At 37.6% G+C, this 16670-nt stretch overlaps 1 protein-coding gene and 1 pseudogene across 1 annotated transcript in view; one reads left to right on the top strand and one right to left on the bottom strand.

Annotated features, from left to right (window-relative positions):
* Positions 1 to 16670, top strand: part of PLCL1 (phospholipase C like 1 (inactive)) — a 334466-nt gene that overhangs the window by 115599 nt on the left and 202197 nt on the right. The gene's annotated exons all lie outside the window — the stretch shown is intronic.
* Positions 12897 to 15845, bottom strand: LOC125911333 (40S ribosomal protein S25-like; annotated as a pseudogene).

Here is a 16670-nt window from a genome sequence, read left to right as displayed (position 1 = left end):
TTTTGATTGTGGTATATTCTAACAACAACAACAATAAGAGTAGCAGCTAAAATTTATGTAGTGCTTACCTGGCCATGCAATATGTGAAGTATGTTACATATATCACTCTGTTTAGTCCTTACAACAACCCCATGAGCAATACTATTATTGTCAACACTTCACAGACAAGGAAACTGAAGCACGGAGGGCTTATGATCTTTATTGAAGGTCCCACAGGGCTGGGACTGATTCCAGAGCCACACTGTCAAGCACTGTGCTGACCTGCCAATCACCATGGGGCAGGTGGGAACTCAGTTAAACATGCTTTTCATTTTGTGGGTCATAAGTACAAAAATATTCATATTCTGAGGACTTAAGTGGTTGAATGAAAATTTTGAGTACTTACAAATTAAACATTTAGGATTTCCATAATAAATGGAGATGATCTAGAATTGAACATAGAATAAAGTGAAAGGAATATCCATTTCTAGCTCTGGTTTTCCTACCAATTTGTTGAATAAATTAGGGCAGTAGGCCATCCTGAGATGAGCATTAAATAGCTATTTTTAAGATGGAAAAGTGGCTTATCAATAAAAAGATTATATACTGGCTAAGAAATTATGAACAACACATGCAGTTTCCCACACTGAAAACACTTAGGCATTTAGAAAAAAATCTGCAAATATTTGAGTGATAAAGTAGGAAATATGAAATACAGTTTTCAGTGTTGTGAAGGATTTGTTTATATGCTAAGAAAGTATGTTGGGGGAAGTTTTAAAAATCAGTTGGCTAAAAACATCAGTTAACTTGAATTTTGGGTGGGATAGCTAAATTCTAGCCAGTGGATTGCTTAATCAGTCATCAGTGTTCAGCTTCTGGGAAGAAACTTCTTCCCAACTGAATACAGTAGACTCTTGGCTTTCCCAGATTTAAAATTTTTGGTTTCCAGTATTTGGGAATGGACCTTAAGCTCAGCAATGCAGTGATTTACAATTCTGTCCAATTTTAAATATGACATTGAGAATGCAAGGCTAGTGTGTTGGAGACACTCACAGCCAAGGACAGTCTGTAACCACATCTTCTAAGTGTGTATTTTATGGAGGAAATCATATGCTCTTTTGGTAACTACAAAAGCCTGAGGATGTCCATCACTAATGTTAATGGTCTACTAGTTCTACTTCAGTAACAATTTTTTCCATTCACTCACTCACTCTCTCACTCACCCACTCACTGAGACTGCCTCTGTGCCCGCAAAACCTCCAGCTAAACCTTTCCCACACCTTTGCCATTAGTCTCTTCTCATTTTGATTTCTCTTCTAACCAATGGCCTGACTTTTCTGCTCAGTCTCGAATGCTCTTAAATATATTTAAAGTTGTTTCTTTCATAACACATCCATTTTCTTTCTTTCTGTATTCCAAACACTTTCTGAATCAAAGTCAATATTATTTTGAAGGTCATCTTTCATTGTATTCAAACTATGTTGTCTGCCTATTATGACTTTTGGTTTGTCTTTGCTTTCTCTCTCATCTTCATGAATCTTGTTTTCTCCTTCATCTTTATGGATCCTTATTTGCCACTTTGTAACATAAGTGAGCTTCCTGTTCATAGTATGTGAGCAAATAACTTATCAAATTTCTGTGGACATTTTGTGATTTATTTTAACCTCTAAAGAGCACATGGAATAAACAATATGAGGACAGCAGTGCCACAGAGCCCCCAAACAACCCCTGTGGGAGAGGTCAGAGTTGCCTTCAGATCCTGCGATGAAAACTCAGGAGTAAGTGGTGACATCTGAACAGAGAACATCAGACCATGTCAAGCATAGGCTGAACCCACTTCTGAATATTACAGTCATTTTGCCTTTCCTAAACACAGTCACATTTCTGTTTTCTGATCCTAGTTTCTTTTTTTTAGGATCTTTCTATGTTAACATTCTTCATCTTTTTGTGTAATGTTTCTCAAATGACAAGCATTCACAGTCATGTATTTTGTTTTAAGCTTTCAAACTCAAATCGTAATTAACTTGATACCTTAAAAATTTGTCTAACCTAAATATATTCATTTGAAGCTTCCCTTTCTGATCATTACCATAAATAAGAAACACACTATCAATTGCTGTAAGCATAAATGAGATTAAAGGAAAACAGTCTTTTGGGGTATCTGGGTAGCTCAGTCAGTTAAGCCTCTGGCTTAATTTCAGCTCAGGTCACGATCTTGTGACTTGTGAGTTTGAGCCCTGCATCGGCGTCTGCGCCGAGAAAGAGGAGCCTGCTTGGGATTCTCTCTCTTCCTCTTTATCTCCCCCTCCACTACTCACACACTTGTGCTTGCTCTCAGAATAAATAAATAAACGTTAAAAAAAATAAAACATTCTTTTTGTATATTCTAGTATTGGCCTGTGTACTTGCTAAACCTGAGCTTATTCTCTTTTTATTTGGGAAAGGGAGAGCAGGAAGTGTCTGGTTATCAGTTGCTGTGAAACAATTCACCTCAAATTTAGTGGCTTAAAGTAACATTTTCTTACTACCTCTCATGGTTTTGTGGGTTGACTTGGGTCATCTGTTCTCACTTTGTGGTCTCTCATGAGATTTCGGTCAGCAGCTGGGAGAAGTCATCTAAAGGTTTGTTTGGGTGGGATGCCATGATGGCTCTTGTTCAGCTGGGCAATAGATGTTGCCTATTTGCTGAGACTTTTTCTGGGACTGTTTACTGTAGTGTTTACCCATTGCTTCTTCATGTGGTATGTCCTTCTCACACATGACAGCCGGGTTCCAACAGTAAGTGTTCAAAGAGGTCTAGGTAGACACTATGGGAGCTTCTTATGACCTAACCTCTGAAGTCCCATAACACCTTAGTTACTTTCTATTGGTTAAGAAGTCACTAAGGCCAGGCCAGATTCAAGGAGGAGAATGGCAAATCATTTTTAATCTATCACAGCTTGTAGTAGAGTGGTGTTAAAAACTGGCACCAAACTTAGATGTTCTCTATGATGTAATCAGTATTGAAAGTAAATTGAAAGGGGAATGAATTTCTCCCTATGTAATTTAATGTTATGAAATTCTGACTCCATTCATCACCTAAACTCATCTTGCTGCTGCCAATAGCAGTGAACCCCTCCCCAGTATTCACCTTCTAGTGTGTGTCTCGTGCCTTTGAGATTTCAAGTATTAGTTTGTTCGTATGTCCTCACATTCTCATTCTGAGGGTAACCTTCTGCCTTTTGTTAATGGTAGTAATACAATGTAGAAAGATAGAAAGCCAAAAGGAGCATTGTAATGAACAATATTAGACTTTTTGAGGCAAACATCCAGATATATGTAAGTCAACGTAGAGAACGTCTTTACAAAAATTCTGGAGAAATAGCTACACTGGTTTGTAGATTTAGAAACTTCTTTGGCTCATTAGGAAGGACTATTTGAGAGGAGGGATTCTCAGTAGGCATCTTTCTTCATGGGTCAGATTTCTGGTTCAAATGTGTGTGGGTGAAATATCAATATTTTTCCCCAGGGGATAGGTGGTGTGGTTCTGTTTCTAAGATGAAATAATTTGAGCACCAACATCTGTGTGTATTTTGGAAAAATTTAATGTTATGCAGTTTGCTGGGAATAATAACCTAAATACTTATAATCAGCATTAGTGAGGTTATGGAAAACTATTTTAAAAACTGATAAACAAATAAGGTGTAGTTTTTTTCTTTTTTAGGAAAAGCATATAAAATAACCAATTTTTTTTTTGAGAAATACACAAAGCTTAAATTTGGAACCAAAGGTCATTCATACCACTTGATGGTATGAAGTTTTTTTGACTTGGTGTATTGCTCTATATCTGCATCTAGTTATTCTGTGCATGTATTTCAACCAAAGATATACAGTTTCAGAAACTTCCTTTCATACAAGTGTAAGGTTTTCCTTCAGCATTGCTCAGTAAACATGCTGAATGATAAATTAGTTCATTTTGAACAAGCAATTTTTTCTAATTTATATTATCATTCAGCACAAATGGCTTAACTGTCAAGATCAACTCTCCTTGGCTCTGTGCTCAATGGCATTAAACAAGCAAATGTTTATTTGGTATTAAGTCCTAACTGTAAAGAGCTGTTCAGACTTTCAGGCAGTTTCTGATACAAAAATTCTCTCTTGACTCCATTAGATTTTTAAAAAGGCAAGATAGATACTAGTCAGTTCTTGAGATATGTTTTAGATAAATATTTGAGGTGCTCTGATTGGACTCCATGCTAACATTATTGTTGCTGGGACAGTTTTTAGCTCTGAAGTTTTCTGAAATGGGTTATTTTTTTAAAGTTGTTAAGCAATGAAAGGGAACTCTCTTTCTGTCTCATAAATTACAGTAGATCCCACAGTTTGAAAAGGATTTATGAGAACAATATGATGAAGTGTTAATGAAGGAAATGTATCCTTGAACTTTCTTTTGTGTTTGTGTGTGTATGTAATCACTGATGAGTCACTCTTTCTACTTTTGCTTAATTTCAAGATTAAATTCATTCATAAACATGATATTTATAGAACTGTTAATAACAGATGTTGCAACAGTAAATGAAAGAAAGGATCCACAATTAGGTACGCATCTGGGTACAACAATGCAAAAATAATACAACTAGAAAGATATCTGAAGAAAATATACCAGCATGTCAATAATCTTAATATGCTTAATATATTTAGATGATATTTTTTTCCTTTAGTGATGTTTTTTTCTTTATAGCTCTTTGTAATTTTAACTTTTCTAGAATGAGAACATTTTAGCATGGACAAGTGTCAAATAACTAAATGAGATACTGTAATTGCTAATGTTTATTCCTCATCTTGATTGTTAGTTTTAAAATTATGTTCATGAATAAACAAATAAAGAAAAAGTTTCTAGATCATTCATGTTCTGGCTTCATTTGTGCCATAGTGACATTTTTTATACACACTTCCCCCTTTTTAGTTTATACATTTACGTCAGTGGTCTTATAAACATTCCCGGGGAAACAGCTCCACCCTCCAGGTGATGAAGCAGTATGTTCCCCTCCTGGTGTGTGCAAACGCTTCCCTCTTTCACTCTTCCTTCTGTGGCCAAGAAGGTTTTCATTTTTCATTTGGAAATGATGCAGCTCTGTTGTTAGCAGACCAGCAGAAGCAGGCTGGCCCATTTCTGTGACTCACAGAGGCTCATTGGGATCCTCAGCAAAAATTCCTTCCCTTGCTCTTGTCAGCTTTCAGGAGCTTCAGAGTTTAGGTAGAAGGGATGTGAGTGATTGAAGGATATTTTACAGGAATAATTGAAAGCTGAGCATTATATATATATTTTTTTTAATTAAAAAAATTTTTTTAAGTTTATTTATTTTGAGAGAGACAGAGACAGCATGAGTGGAGGAGAGGCAGAGAGAGAATCCCATGCAGGCTCTATGCTGCCAGGCAGAGCCCGACGTGGGGCTCGAACTCACAAAACTGTGAGAGCATGACCTGAGCCAAAATCAATAGTCAGATGCTTAACCGACTAAGCCACTCAGTTGCCCCTTATATACTTTAATTCTGGAGTAGAGGATGGGAAAGCTATGCATTTGGATTCCGTGCAGATGCAAATTCTCATGAGTAACCATGGAAAAGGTAAAAACAATGCAAAATAAATGATACAGAAGACTTTTTCCTTGTGCTTCTTCCATCTTTATTACTCATTCTTTGACTTGTATCATCTCTCATCCTTTCTCTATCATGTAAGGCTAGAGAATAATGGAAAAAAGAGAAAACAATATACTTCATACAATCCATTTATTGAATTAAACCTATTGCCTAAACTTGTTCCATTGCTATTTTTGTCCTGTCCCGTTGAGTTAGAGAGAAGAGGAAGTCATTCCCAGGGGCTGAATGTGCATGGAAGAGTATGCAGTAATTTGTGCAAATTTATGCAAATGACTATTAATCATAGAACTTCTGGAGTAGAGAAAAATTCATTACTACTACTTAAGGTAAAAGCAGTAAAAGTAATTGAAAGTAGTTCAAAATGGAATATGTGCTACTTAGGTTATTTTAAGCAGATTATGCCTTTAGAAGAGAAGATAGTGGCTTTCTAGCATATAAAACTTACCACACATCCCAACCTCCCCATAATCCCCATTTTAGAGAATTCTCTTAAAAAAATTTTTTTTGAACATTTATTCATTTCTGAGAGACAGAGCTTGAGTGGGGGAGGGGCAGAGAATGAGGGAGACAGAATCTGAAGCAGGCTCCAGGTTCTGAGCTGTCAGCACAGAGCCCCATGCAGGGCTCAAATTCACAGACCACAAGATCATGACCCGAGCCGAAGTCTAAGGCTCAACCGACTGAGCCACCCAGGTGCCCCTCCACCTCCCATTTTAAAGAGATGCCTTTAAAAATATCAGTCAAGGAGAATCTTCAATTACTACATTGCTTCAAGAAACCATACAATTTTGGTTGTTAGAAACACTACCCCATTTATCAGTTGATGGACATTTAGGCTCTTTCCATAATTTAGCTATTGTTGAAAGTGCTGCTATAAACATTGGGGTACAAGTGCCCCTATGCATCAGCACTCCTGTATCCCTTGGGTAAATTCCTAGCAGTGCTATTGCTGGGTCATGGGGTAGATCTACTTTTAATTTTTTGAGGAACCTCCACACTGTTTTCCAGAGTGGCTGCACCAGTTTGCTTTCCCACCAACAGTGCAAGAGGGTTCCCATTTCTTCACATCCTCGCCAGCATCTATAGTCTCCTGATTTGTTCATTTTAGCCACTCTGACTGGCGTGAGGTATCACTGGCGTGAGATATCTCAGTGTGATTTTGATTTGTATTTCCCTGATGAGGAGTGACGTTGAGCATCTTTTCATGTGCCTATTGGCCATCTGGATGTCTTCTTTAGAGAAGTGTCTATTCATGTTTTCTGCCCATTTCTTCACTGGATTATCTGTTTTTTGGGTGTGTTTTTTTTCGGGTGGGAGTTTGGTGAGTTCTTTATAGATTCTGGATACTAGCCCTTTGTCCGATATGTCATTTGCAGATATCTTTTCCCATTCTGTCGGTTGCCTTTTAGTTTTGTTGATTGTTTCCTTTGCCGTGCAGAAGCTTTTTATCTTCATGAGGTCCCAGTAATTCACTTTTGCTTTTAATTCCCTTGCCTTTGGAGATGTGTCAACATCTCCAAAGGCAATGATGAATGGATAAAGAAATTGTGGTTTATATATACAATGGAATACTACTTAGCAATGAGAAAGAATGAAATATGGCCTTTTGTAGAAATGTGGATGGAACTGGAGAGTGTTATGCTAAGTGAAGTAAGTCATACAGAGGAAGACAGATACCATATGTTTTCACTCTTATGTGGATCCTGAGAAACTTAATAGAAGACCATGGGGGAGAGGAAGGGAAAAAAAAAGTTAGAGGGAGGGAGCCAGAGCATAAGAGACTCTTAAAAACTGAGAATAATCTGAGGGTTGATGGGGGTGGGAAGGAGGGGAAAGTGGGTGATGGGCATTGAGGAGGGCACCTGTTGGGATGAGCACTGGGTGTTGTATGGAAACCAATTTGACAATAAATTTCATATTAAAATAAAATTAAAAAAAGAAGCACTACTCCAACAGATGTGTTCTTCACAAAATACAACACATGCAAATGATGTGACTGAACTAACCCTCAGGTGTTTTGCAGTTGAGTTGTTTAATGCCATATCTTGAGAAAAAAAAATGTTTGGATTCTTTTACATATGACTGTGTGAAAATTAAGGGGTTAAAAATAAAATGAAATAACTGAGCCTTTTATTTTTCTTCCTAATAGTTTATTGTGTAAAGAGACTTTATTTTCCTACCATACCTTATTATTCAATACCTTCCATTTCTTTGTACGCTTAGGAAAAGTGATGTATGTTCATAGATCTTAATTTATTGATTTGTATCAAACAGCTGCTTGTATCAGTGGTCAGGCCTGCTGAGCTACAAAGTACAAACATCAAAATTTCTAAACTCTAATCCAGTAGGTAGGTCGTCTGCCTCCATAATTTTTAGAGAACCATTTTGCCCTACCAGGACACATCTGCAATGTTTGGAGTTTTATTATTTACATTTGTAACTCACAGAAGTTCTTACATAAGGAGAAGTTCTTACAAAGCTCCTCAAGGTTTGTGAAAGTTTTTTTTATTATATCTGGAAAAGGTTTATTTGGTTTATTGTATCTTCTGTTATCTCCTTTTCAATAAAATGGTCTGCTGAATTATGTAGAAAGTTACTCTTTATAATATTCATGCTTTACTCTGTATCAAAGCTTTGAGAGAGCAGAGGCTATGGACATCAGGGTTATGGGGGACAGGTTGGCTGGAGATTGGCGGGGAAAGTAAGGGAGGGGTTTGGGCCAAGTCACAAGTCCCATTCTGTGCTTGCTCTCTAAAATTTCACATGGGTAAATTCTGGCTGGAATGAAAATAAGGGCCACCTTGACAGGTAAATGAAAGTGTGAGGTCTCAGAAGGGAAGATAGAGACTAGGCAGACAATGTCTGTTGCCAGCAGCCATGCCCAGGCTCTCTTGTCCCTAGAAAAGTGTTTAGACCAGGCCTGTGGAAGTCATTTTCATTATATACTTTCCTGTTACCTCACTCACTGCAGAGCAGCAGTTTGGAATAGTTGCTGTAATTTATACTACTCAGAGGATATTTCATTGTTTGAAAGAGAAAAGAGGATAAAGAATTAACCTGGACTAGACTTACAGGGGGCTCAGCTGTTGCTGTGGGCAGCCACTTATAAGGCTGGTCCTTAATTACATTACTAATTTCTCCACCCACATTCTACCCATTCTTTTCTCTTTCATGGCAGAAGCTACCAGTACCTTCACACAAATGGTCCTGGTGGGGTTTCTGTCTTCCTGCTCAGAGATGACCTTATTGAGTATGATTTCAGGGGTATTTGAATGGTCCTTTTGCTCTCCTCCAACTGACCTACCTACCAATTAACCAACAAACCAACTCACTGACCGATCTTTTTACCATGGAACAGAGCCCTTTATTCACAGGTGTAAAACCACAGGTGTAGAAGTATAAATGACTATGGTAAAATTCTTTCTTGAATGTTTCTGCTACTACCAGGTTGGTTGAATAAGGCAGGGGAAACAGAGAAGTTAAAGGTGTTTAGGGAAGTTACTGAAACGAGAGGGCGATGGTCATTTTACATGTATATTCCCAATTTTGGTTAGGGCTAGACTATTAAATATCTCTCATGGATCAGAACTATGCTATTTTTAGAATGAATTCTTTTGAATGGTGAATGAGTAACACACATGTGACTAAAGACTCCAAAAAATTCCCAAATTCTTTGTTTTAGGTCTGGGAACCTCCCCATACTTTCTCTCCTTAGGCCATTGCTACTTATATTGATTGCAGGGCCCTTTCTCAGTTCCCCATTATATAGACTCACAGTCTGATGAGATGTGGCTATTTTCCATGCTCTGGTCCTAAGAAAGAGGGTTGTACTGAGAACTTAGGTATTTATTTTCTTTAGCTTGTGATGGTTTAGCAACTGCTATGCTGAGACACCTCTACCACACTGGATTCAGTTATTCTCCATTTCTAGATACTTTTACTTTCTTGATAACTCACTATTGTGTGTGTATGTGTGTGCAGAGAAGTGTTTTTAAAACAGTTTCATTCAAGAGCTATTCCTTAGTCCCCTACTATGGGTAAGACACTTTCCCAGGCATTACAGGGATTTGGAGTGAGGCATAGACTGGCTTTGAGTTAATATATTTACATTTTTTCTTTTTTGAGAGAGAGAGAGAGAATGAGCAAACAGGGGAGGGGCAGAGAAAGAGAGAGAATCCATGCTGACAGCGTGGAGCCCATTATGGGGCTCTCCCATGAACTGCAAGATCATGACCTGAGTGAAAACCAAGAGTTGGTTGCTTAAATGACTGAGCCACCCAGGCATCCCTTGAGTAAATATTAAAGTGGCATGAGGCAATGGGGTTAGGAATGGTGAAGAAATAGAAGATAGCATTTTAAAACATTTGCTGTGAGTGTTAAAAAGAAAGGAAGATCCCATCTGTTAGGGAAAGTATCCTGATTTGCTCAGGTCTGCTGGTTTTGTTTTGTTTTCTCTTTTTCCTTCTTTGGTGAAGCTTAGGATCAATGTATAAAAAGTGAAAAATTAATAAAGGAAATATTTTAAGGCACCTGCTCCTAGGAACAAAGCATGTATGAGTGGAACAGTTACTGGCTCTTTAAAGGACTTGCCCTTGACTTAGAAGATAACTTTTTAAAAAATTAAGTGAATGGGGTTGGCACCACTACTTAGCTGATTCTTAATTATTCAGGAATTCATTATCTAGTTGGAGAATTATCTAAGTTGCCCTATTTTTCTCCTCCTTTTATTTTTGCCTCTCATCTGGTCTTTATGTCCTTTTTATGTGTTAATCCCTCCATGGCTGGTAGGAAGAAAAATAAAAAAGATCAATTGCAAATCTTTAGACAGATTGGTTAGGGAAAGGCTCTGATGTTTGGACAAAATGAGGATAATTGGTAAATTGTCTATTTGTACTGGTTCATCGTCATCAGGGTAATGACTGATGGAAACCAAAGAAGCTGGGCCTGCTGAACGACTTAAAATCAAGGTGTAGGAGGAAGGTTCTTGATGTTCATAGCTTTTCCTTATTTTAATTTTTTTTTAACATTTATTCATTTTTGAGAGACAGAAAGAGACAGAGTGTGAGTGGGGGAGGGGCAGAGAGAGAGAGGGAGACACAGAATCCGAAGCAGGCTCCAGGCTCTAAGCTCTGAGCTGTCAGCGGGGCTTGAACCCATGGACTATGAGATCATGACCTGAGCCAAAGTCAGATGCTCAACCGACTGAGCTATGCAGCCACCCCGGTTTTTCCTTATTTTACACATTGTCCCAATATCCTGCATTATATAATGATTTTGTAAAGTCTTTATACTTTTTTTTTTTTTTTGAGTAAGTGCAGTATTTAAATTTCACAGCCTAAAATAAACTTCCTGGAAGAGTAAGCTGGGTTAAAATGGTTATAGCTGCAAGGATACATGCTGTGATATGCTTCCAGAAATCTGTAAGACAACTATGAAAGTATTTTTGCTCTAATGCATCTTAGCCAATTAGAGTTTACGGCAGCTGTCATTCAATATTAGTGGCCTATAGTTAAAAGATGAATACTTTAAAATGGATGCATTTATGGTCCCTTCTCTTGTCTCAGAATAAGTGATTTGGCTTGCCAACAAGTGGTTTTTGTTAGGGTCCCTTCTAGGATATAAATGGATGGGAAGTGGTCTTCCAAGGGATTTCTTTCTTCAGCTCTTTTAAAAGTAGTGTTAGCAAGGGATAATAAGATAAAATGCTTAATGGATCCCTAAACCCACTTTCACTGAGTTCAGGGACATTTATAAATGTACAGCTGGGGAGTGTTCTTTACAGCCAAGAAGATTACTGTTCATGCTTTTGACTTTGTGAAGGCAGCACATCCACCATACCTCAATGCCTTTCCCATAACCACAACAATCAAATCAGAAGTTTCTTTCTTATATTCAAAAGCACTATTGAGATGATTGATACAATTTGAACGAGTACTTTCAGAGGAGAGAGGCAGAAGTCAAAATTCTGTCTTCTAGGGGCACCTGGGTGGCTCAGACGGTTATGCGTCCAACTCTTGACTTTGGCTCAGGTCAGGATTTCACGGCTAGTGTTCGAGCCCCACTTCAGGCTCTGCTTTGACAGTGGGCACTTGCTTGGGATTCTCTCTCTCTCCCTCTCTTTCCCTCCACCACTCATGTTTTCTCTATCTCAAAATAAATAAAAAAAATTAAAAACATTCTGACTTCGGGATAAAATTTTAGAAATCCCCTTTCTCTCCTTGTCTGAATTCCCTTACTAGCTCCTTTTATAGATTGTGATCACCTAGTACTCCATGATGTTCCCTGCCATATTGGAATCTAAATATTGCAGAGATTTTTTGGATAAAGATATTTTAGAAATAAACTTTAGACAGAATTTTGAAAACATGCATAAACTATACACATTAAAATGAAAGATTAAATGGAAATCAATCAAATGTTTGACATAGGATTAAAGAATTTATTAAAGTCAATTAACCCCAGAAAGAAAAGGCTACAAAACAAAACCAATGGAAATATCAGAAGAATTATGATTTTTCCTTGTGGAGAAAAGATTGACCTGGTGCCTCATACTGTTCCCTAAATATTTAGGATGGTATTTGGATGGCTGTGCTTGTTTTGTGCTTTGTACTTGGGATGGGTTGGGCAATGATCCCAAGGCTAATGATGAAAAGAAAAGTTACTTTCAAATCACCTCTGGAAAAAACTTGTTTGAATTTCAGACTCATCCCTTCAACTCTGATGTGGCAACTCCATGTTTGTGTCTCACAGATACCTCAAGTTTTATATGTTTAAAGTCTTGATCTTCCCCTAGAAATATGCTTCTCTTCTAGTCTGCATGAGTAAATAATGCCTCTATCATCTTATAACATTGGGAGCCATCTTTGATGACTCCCTCTACATTTAGTGCATCATTAATTCACTTTGATTGCACTTCCAAAGTGTATTTCTTCTAAAAAGTTTTTATTTAAATTCCAGTTAGTTAACATACAGTATAATATTAGTTTCAGGTGTACAATACAGTGATTTAACACTTCCATACAACATCTGGTGCTCATCACAACATGTGCACTCCTTGATCTCCATCACCTATTTAACTCATCCCCCCAGAATATACCTTTACTCCACCAACTTCCCAATTGTACCTCCATTGCTAGTGTTAGTCCAAGCCACCAACTCCTGAGCCTGGACTTCTGCAGTAACCTCCTAACTGATTTTATAACTCCCACATTTTTCTATCTCTTTTTTTGATTTAATGAGGTTTTTATTTTTCAAAATGTATAGTTGGTGGGATCTGTTCATGCATCTTCACCAGTAGCTGGGATATCTCCACCATTGGTGTTTCTGGTGTAAATTACTTGAGCTGTGTGCTTTGAAACCAGTTTAGTGAGTCCTTTACTAAGGAGCTCCTGAAGGGCTGCCCTGGCCAGGGAACCTTGAATCATTAGTCTCTGAGAGACCATGGCTGGGGTTATAAGCTTATAGTTGGGAACTTCCTTACAGAGTTTGTCATATGTCACTTTGTCAAACAAGACCAGATTTTTAAGCTTGTCCTGAACTTTGCCTTTGGACCACTTCTTCTTTTTTTGGCCTTGCCCTCAGGTTTGTTAACTGGGTCTTTGTCTTTTTTGTCCGCCTTTCCGGTATCTTTCTTCTTCTTGTCATGCTTGGGTGGCATTGTGAAGCTTGTAGAACAGTGACCACTCCTGCAGCCTCACTGAGATGTCAGACACAAAAAAGCTAACTTCCATGTTTTTTTCTTCTTCAAACTCTTCTCCACACAATGGTTAGAATATGGTACAAGCCATGCCACTGTAATGTGGTATCCCCAAAATAGAGTGTTTCAGCAAAGGTAGACATTGAATTCTCTCTCAAGTAATATTTAATTGAGGTGGGAGTTTTCAGCTAATGGGCTGTTCTACTATTGTCAAAACATCATTTCTATTTTGGGCCCCAGACTTCTACCAGCAGGTAGGAGGGAAAGGGCCAGCGGAACACATACCTTGTCTTTTTAGGGAGACTGCCTGGAAGTTTGGAGAGTTTATAAAACTTCCTGAAGGCCACACAGCTATTTGATGGCAGAGCTGATTGGATCCGAGTTTTGCGTGACTCAGAAGCTGTGAAACTACTCTTAGGGGGAAAGAAAATGTATAGCGGTTGCCTTCTAAATTAACATTGAGCCTGTTAAAATTCATATTTTGAAATAATTATGTAAAGTTTTCAATGATATAGAGTATGGCAGTATGAAGAGTGGAAGGATAAATAGAAATAAGAATATTTGAAAACCGTATCTGTGGAGATAGGAAACAAATATACCACCACCATAAGGAAAAAAATATTCACCTTCCGCTGATGGTGTTAGAAACAGTTGAGAAAGAGAGTTTCTCTTGTGAGAGTTCTTAAATGCAAGGAGCAAAGCCCTCAATAAAATGAAAACCTTAATTTTCTATTCCTATCTCGGTTGCATTTACTAAATAGCTTTAATAGGAAGGTGTTACAAAGTGTAAACAGCTGCTCTCTCAAGCTAACATCAAGTGGAGAACAGGTGAAGTCAGACTTCAGGATACCTAAAGTCATGGCATTAGCCCTGGATGCTGATCCCTGGCTACACCCATGCCTGTGAGATCAGAATTCTGAGGATGGGCCCTGTTTTAGTTTGCTAAGATTGCCAGAACAAAGCATTACTGTGTAAGTGGCTCATGATTATTTATTTTCTACAATTTATTTTCTCATGATTCTGGAGGCTAAAAGTCAGAGATCAAGGTGTCTGAGGGTTAGTTGCTTTTGAGGACTCTCCTCTGGGCTTGTAGACAGTATTCTTTTCCTCCCTGTTCCTTCGAATGGTTTTCCCTCTGTACTGGTCTATATCCTAATCTCTCCTCACTTTCTTCCCTATTCTTATAAGGATTAGGGGCCCACCCTCATGGCCTCATTTCACCTCTTTAAACAACTCATCTCCAAGTACATTCACATTCTGAGGATCTAGGTGTGGGACTTCAACATATGAATTTTGGAGGGACACAATTCAGCTCATAACAGGACCAAAGAACCACTGTTTTTAACTCCTGCCCCAAGTTGTTCCAATGTGCAGCCAAATTTGAGAGTCCACACCCTATGTAGGATTCTCAAACCTGGCTCCATTAGAATCACCCACGTAGCTTTAAAAAAGTAAAAAAACAAAACAAAACGAAACACCAGTACTTAGGCATCACCCTCAGAGGACTGATTTGATCTGTGTGGGCTGGGGTATTGTTAGTTTCTAAAAGGTCCCTGGTGACTTAAATATGTAGCCAGGTTTGAACACCGCTGTCCTAATGTACGTGTTTCTTAACTGTGTAAATAAAAGCATATCTTTCTTTATTTTTTCCTTTGGAAATTCATAAGAAACAGTTTCTTTTTGTGAAAGATGTATGTTCAACATAGTATTCATGTCTAAAAAAAGAGCTAAATATTTCTAAGGTGCTATAGTTTCAAATGTCAAGCATTGATTTTATAATATACTTTTACATTAGACTTACTGTTTTTTTTTTTTTATGCTTAATGAACACAAATCAAAGCAACTTGGGTATGTCACTCAGAAAGCCAATGAAGTTAGGTAACTGACACTTTAATGATTAAGATGACTAAAATGTCATAACTTTTATCACGGAATTTTTTTTAATGTAGCTTTTTTGTGCTTTATTCTTTTTTAGATCACAGAATTTCCCTTCCAGCAAATGCAATGTTTACAAAAATTTATTATTGAAATATAGTTGACATACAGTATTATATTAGTTGCAGGTGTACAACATCGTGATTTGACAATTCTATATGTTGCTCAATGCTCACCACGATAAGTGTTATCACCATCTGTCACCATACAACGTTATTACAATGTTATTGACTATATCCAGGGCTGTACTTTTCATCTCTGTGACTTATTTATTTTATAACTGGAAGTTTGTACCTCTTAATCCCTTTACCTATTTCTAGTGAGGAAATTTCTTGATTAAAGAAGTGATGGTTTTCAGCTTTCAGAAGGAGGCTGGATTTTCCTTTCCAGATGATATCAAAATCTGATAGAAAGTCATTGATTTACTCAGGCCAATTTCTGTGTTTTGAAGTGAAGCCACTTATCTGGCATTTTTCATTAAGGCTTGAAAACAGCTGGCTGCTTCCCAGAATGCAGTACTGTGACAGAGATTATTTTATGAAGTCATGGATCAGCTTCCTTTGTAACTTGCTTTAGTTGATTATGTGTACATTTCTTCATTCTCTGGGCTTAAATGAAGGCTGCACTTGGGTGAGGAAACAGTATTATTGTTTCAATGATAAAAGACCATTTCTATCTTGCTATGTTCCATTGTCTTTCCCATTGCACCTTAATAATATTTTTGGTTTCAGTTTTTCTTCTGAACGTCATTTTTAAATACTATAAATACTGTGCTTTGAATTATGTAGTTTTAGAAACAGTATTTAAGATCATAAAACATCGTTTGAACTATATAAATATACTGTTCCAGGAGTGTAGTTCGTTTTTATTTGTCCTTTCCCTCTTGATTTCTGACAGAGAGATCTGGGAAAGTGAGCTTTTAACGAAAACAAAACAAATTAAGAAAAAAACCCTACTGTTATTACAAATGTACAGTATGTAATCACTTTCTAAAGTTGTGGGGTACCATGTCTATCTGAAACAGAAAGAATTCTAAGGGCTGAGACTAAACTAGACTTAAGTATATCAGTAAGTGTAGACACCTTTTTTTTAAGAGCACTTAAGAGCGTAGCCCTAGAAATTCATTAGCAAAGACTCCCAAACCGAGGAATCAAATAGTATGTTTTTCTTTTACTCAAACTGAGGACTGACCTGGGACACAAGTGCCCACATAGAATGAGGCAATGATTGTCTCAATGAAGGGAGCTACTTTTGGTTGAAAATTGAATAACAAAGAATGAGAAATGAGGTTTTGTGTTTCGGTTTTAATCATTTTTGCCGTGGAACCAGGAGGTGAGATTTGGTCAGCAACTTAATGCTGCTGTAATTCTCAGTTGTTGTGTGGATTATTAGCCCTCACAATTCTACTTTCTCTCTTCCT

The sequence above is a fragment of the Panthera uncia genome (assembly GCF_023721935.1).
Source record: "Panthera uncia isolate 11264 chromosome C1 unlocalized genomic scaffold, Puncia_PCG_1.0 HiC_scaffold_3, whole genome shotgun sequence".
Taxonomy (NCBI): Eukaryota; Metazoa; Chordata; class Mammalia; order Carnivora; family Felidae; genus Panthera; species Panthera uncia.
Note: the sequence above shows the minus strand (reverse complement) of the source record. Positions and strands in the feature narration are given on the sequence as shown.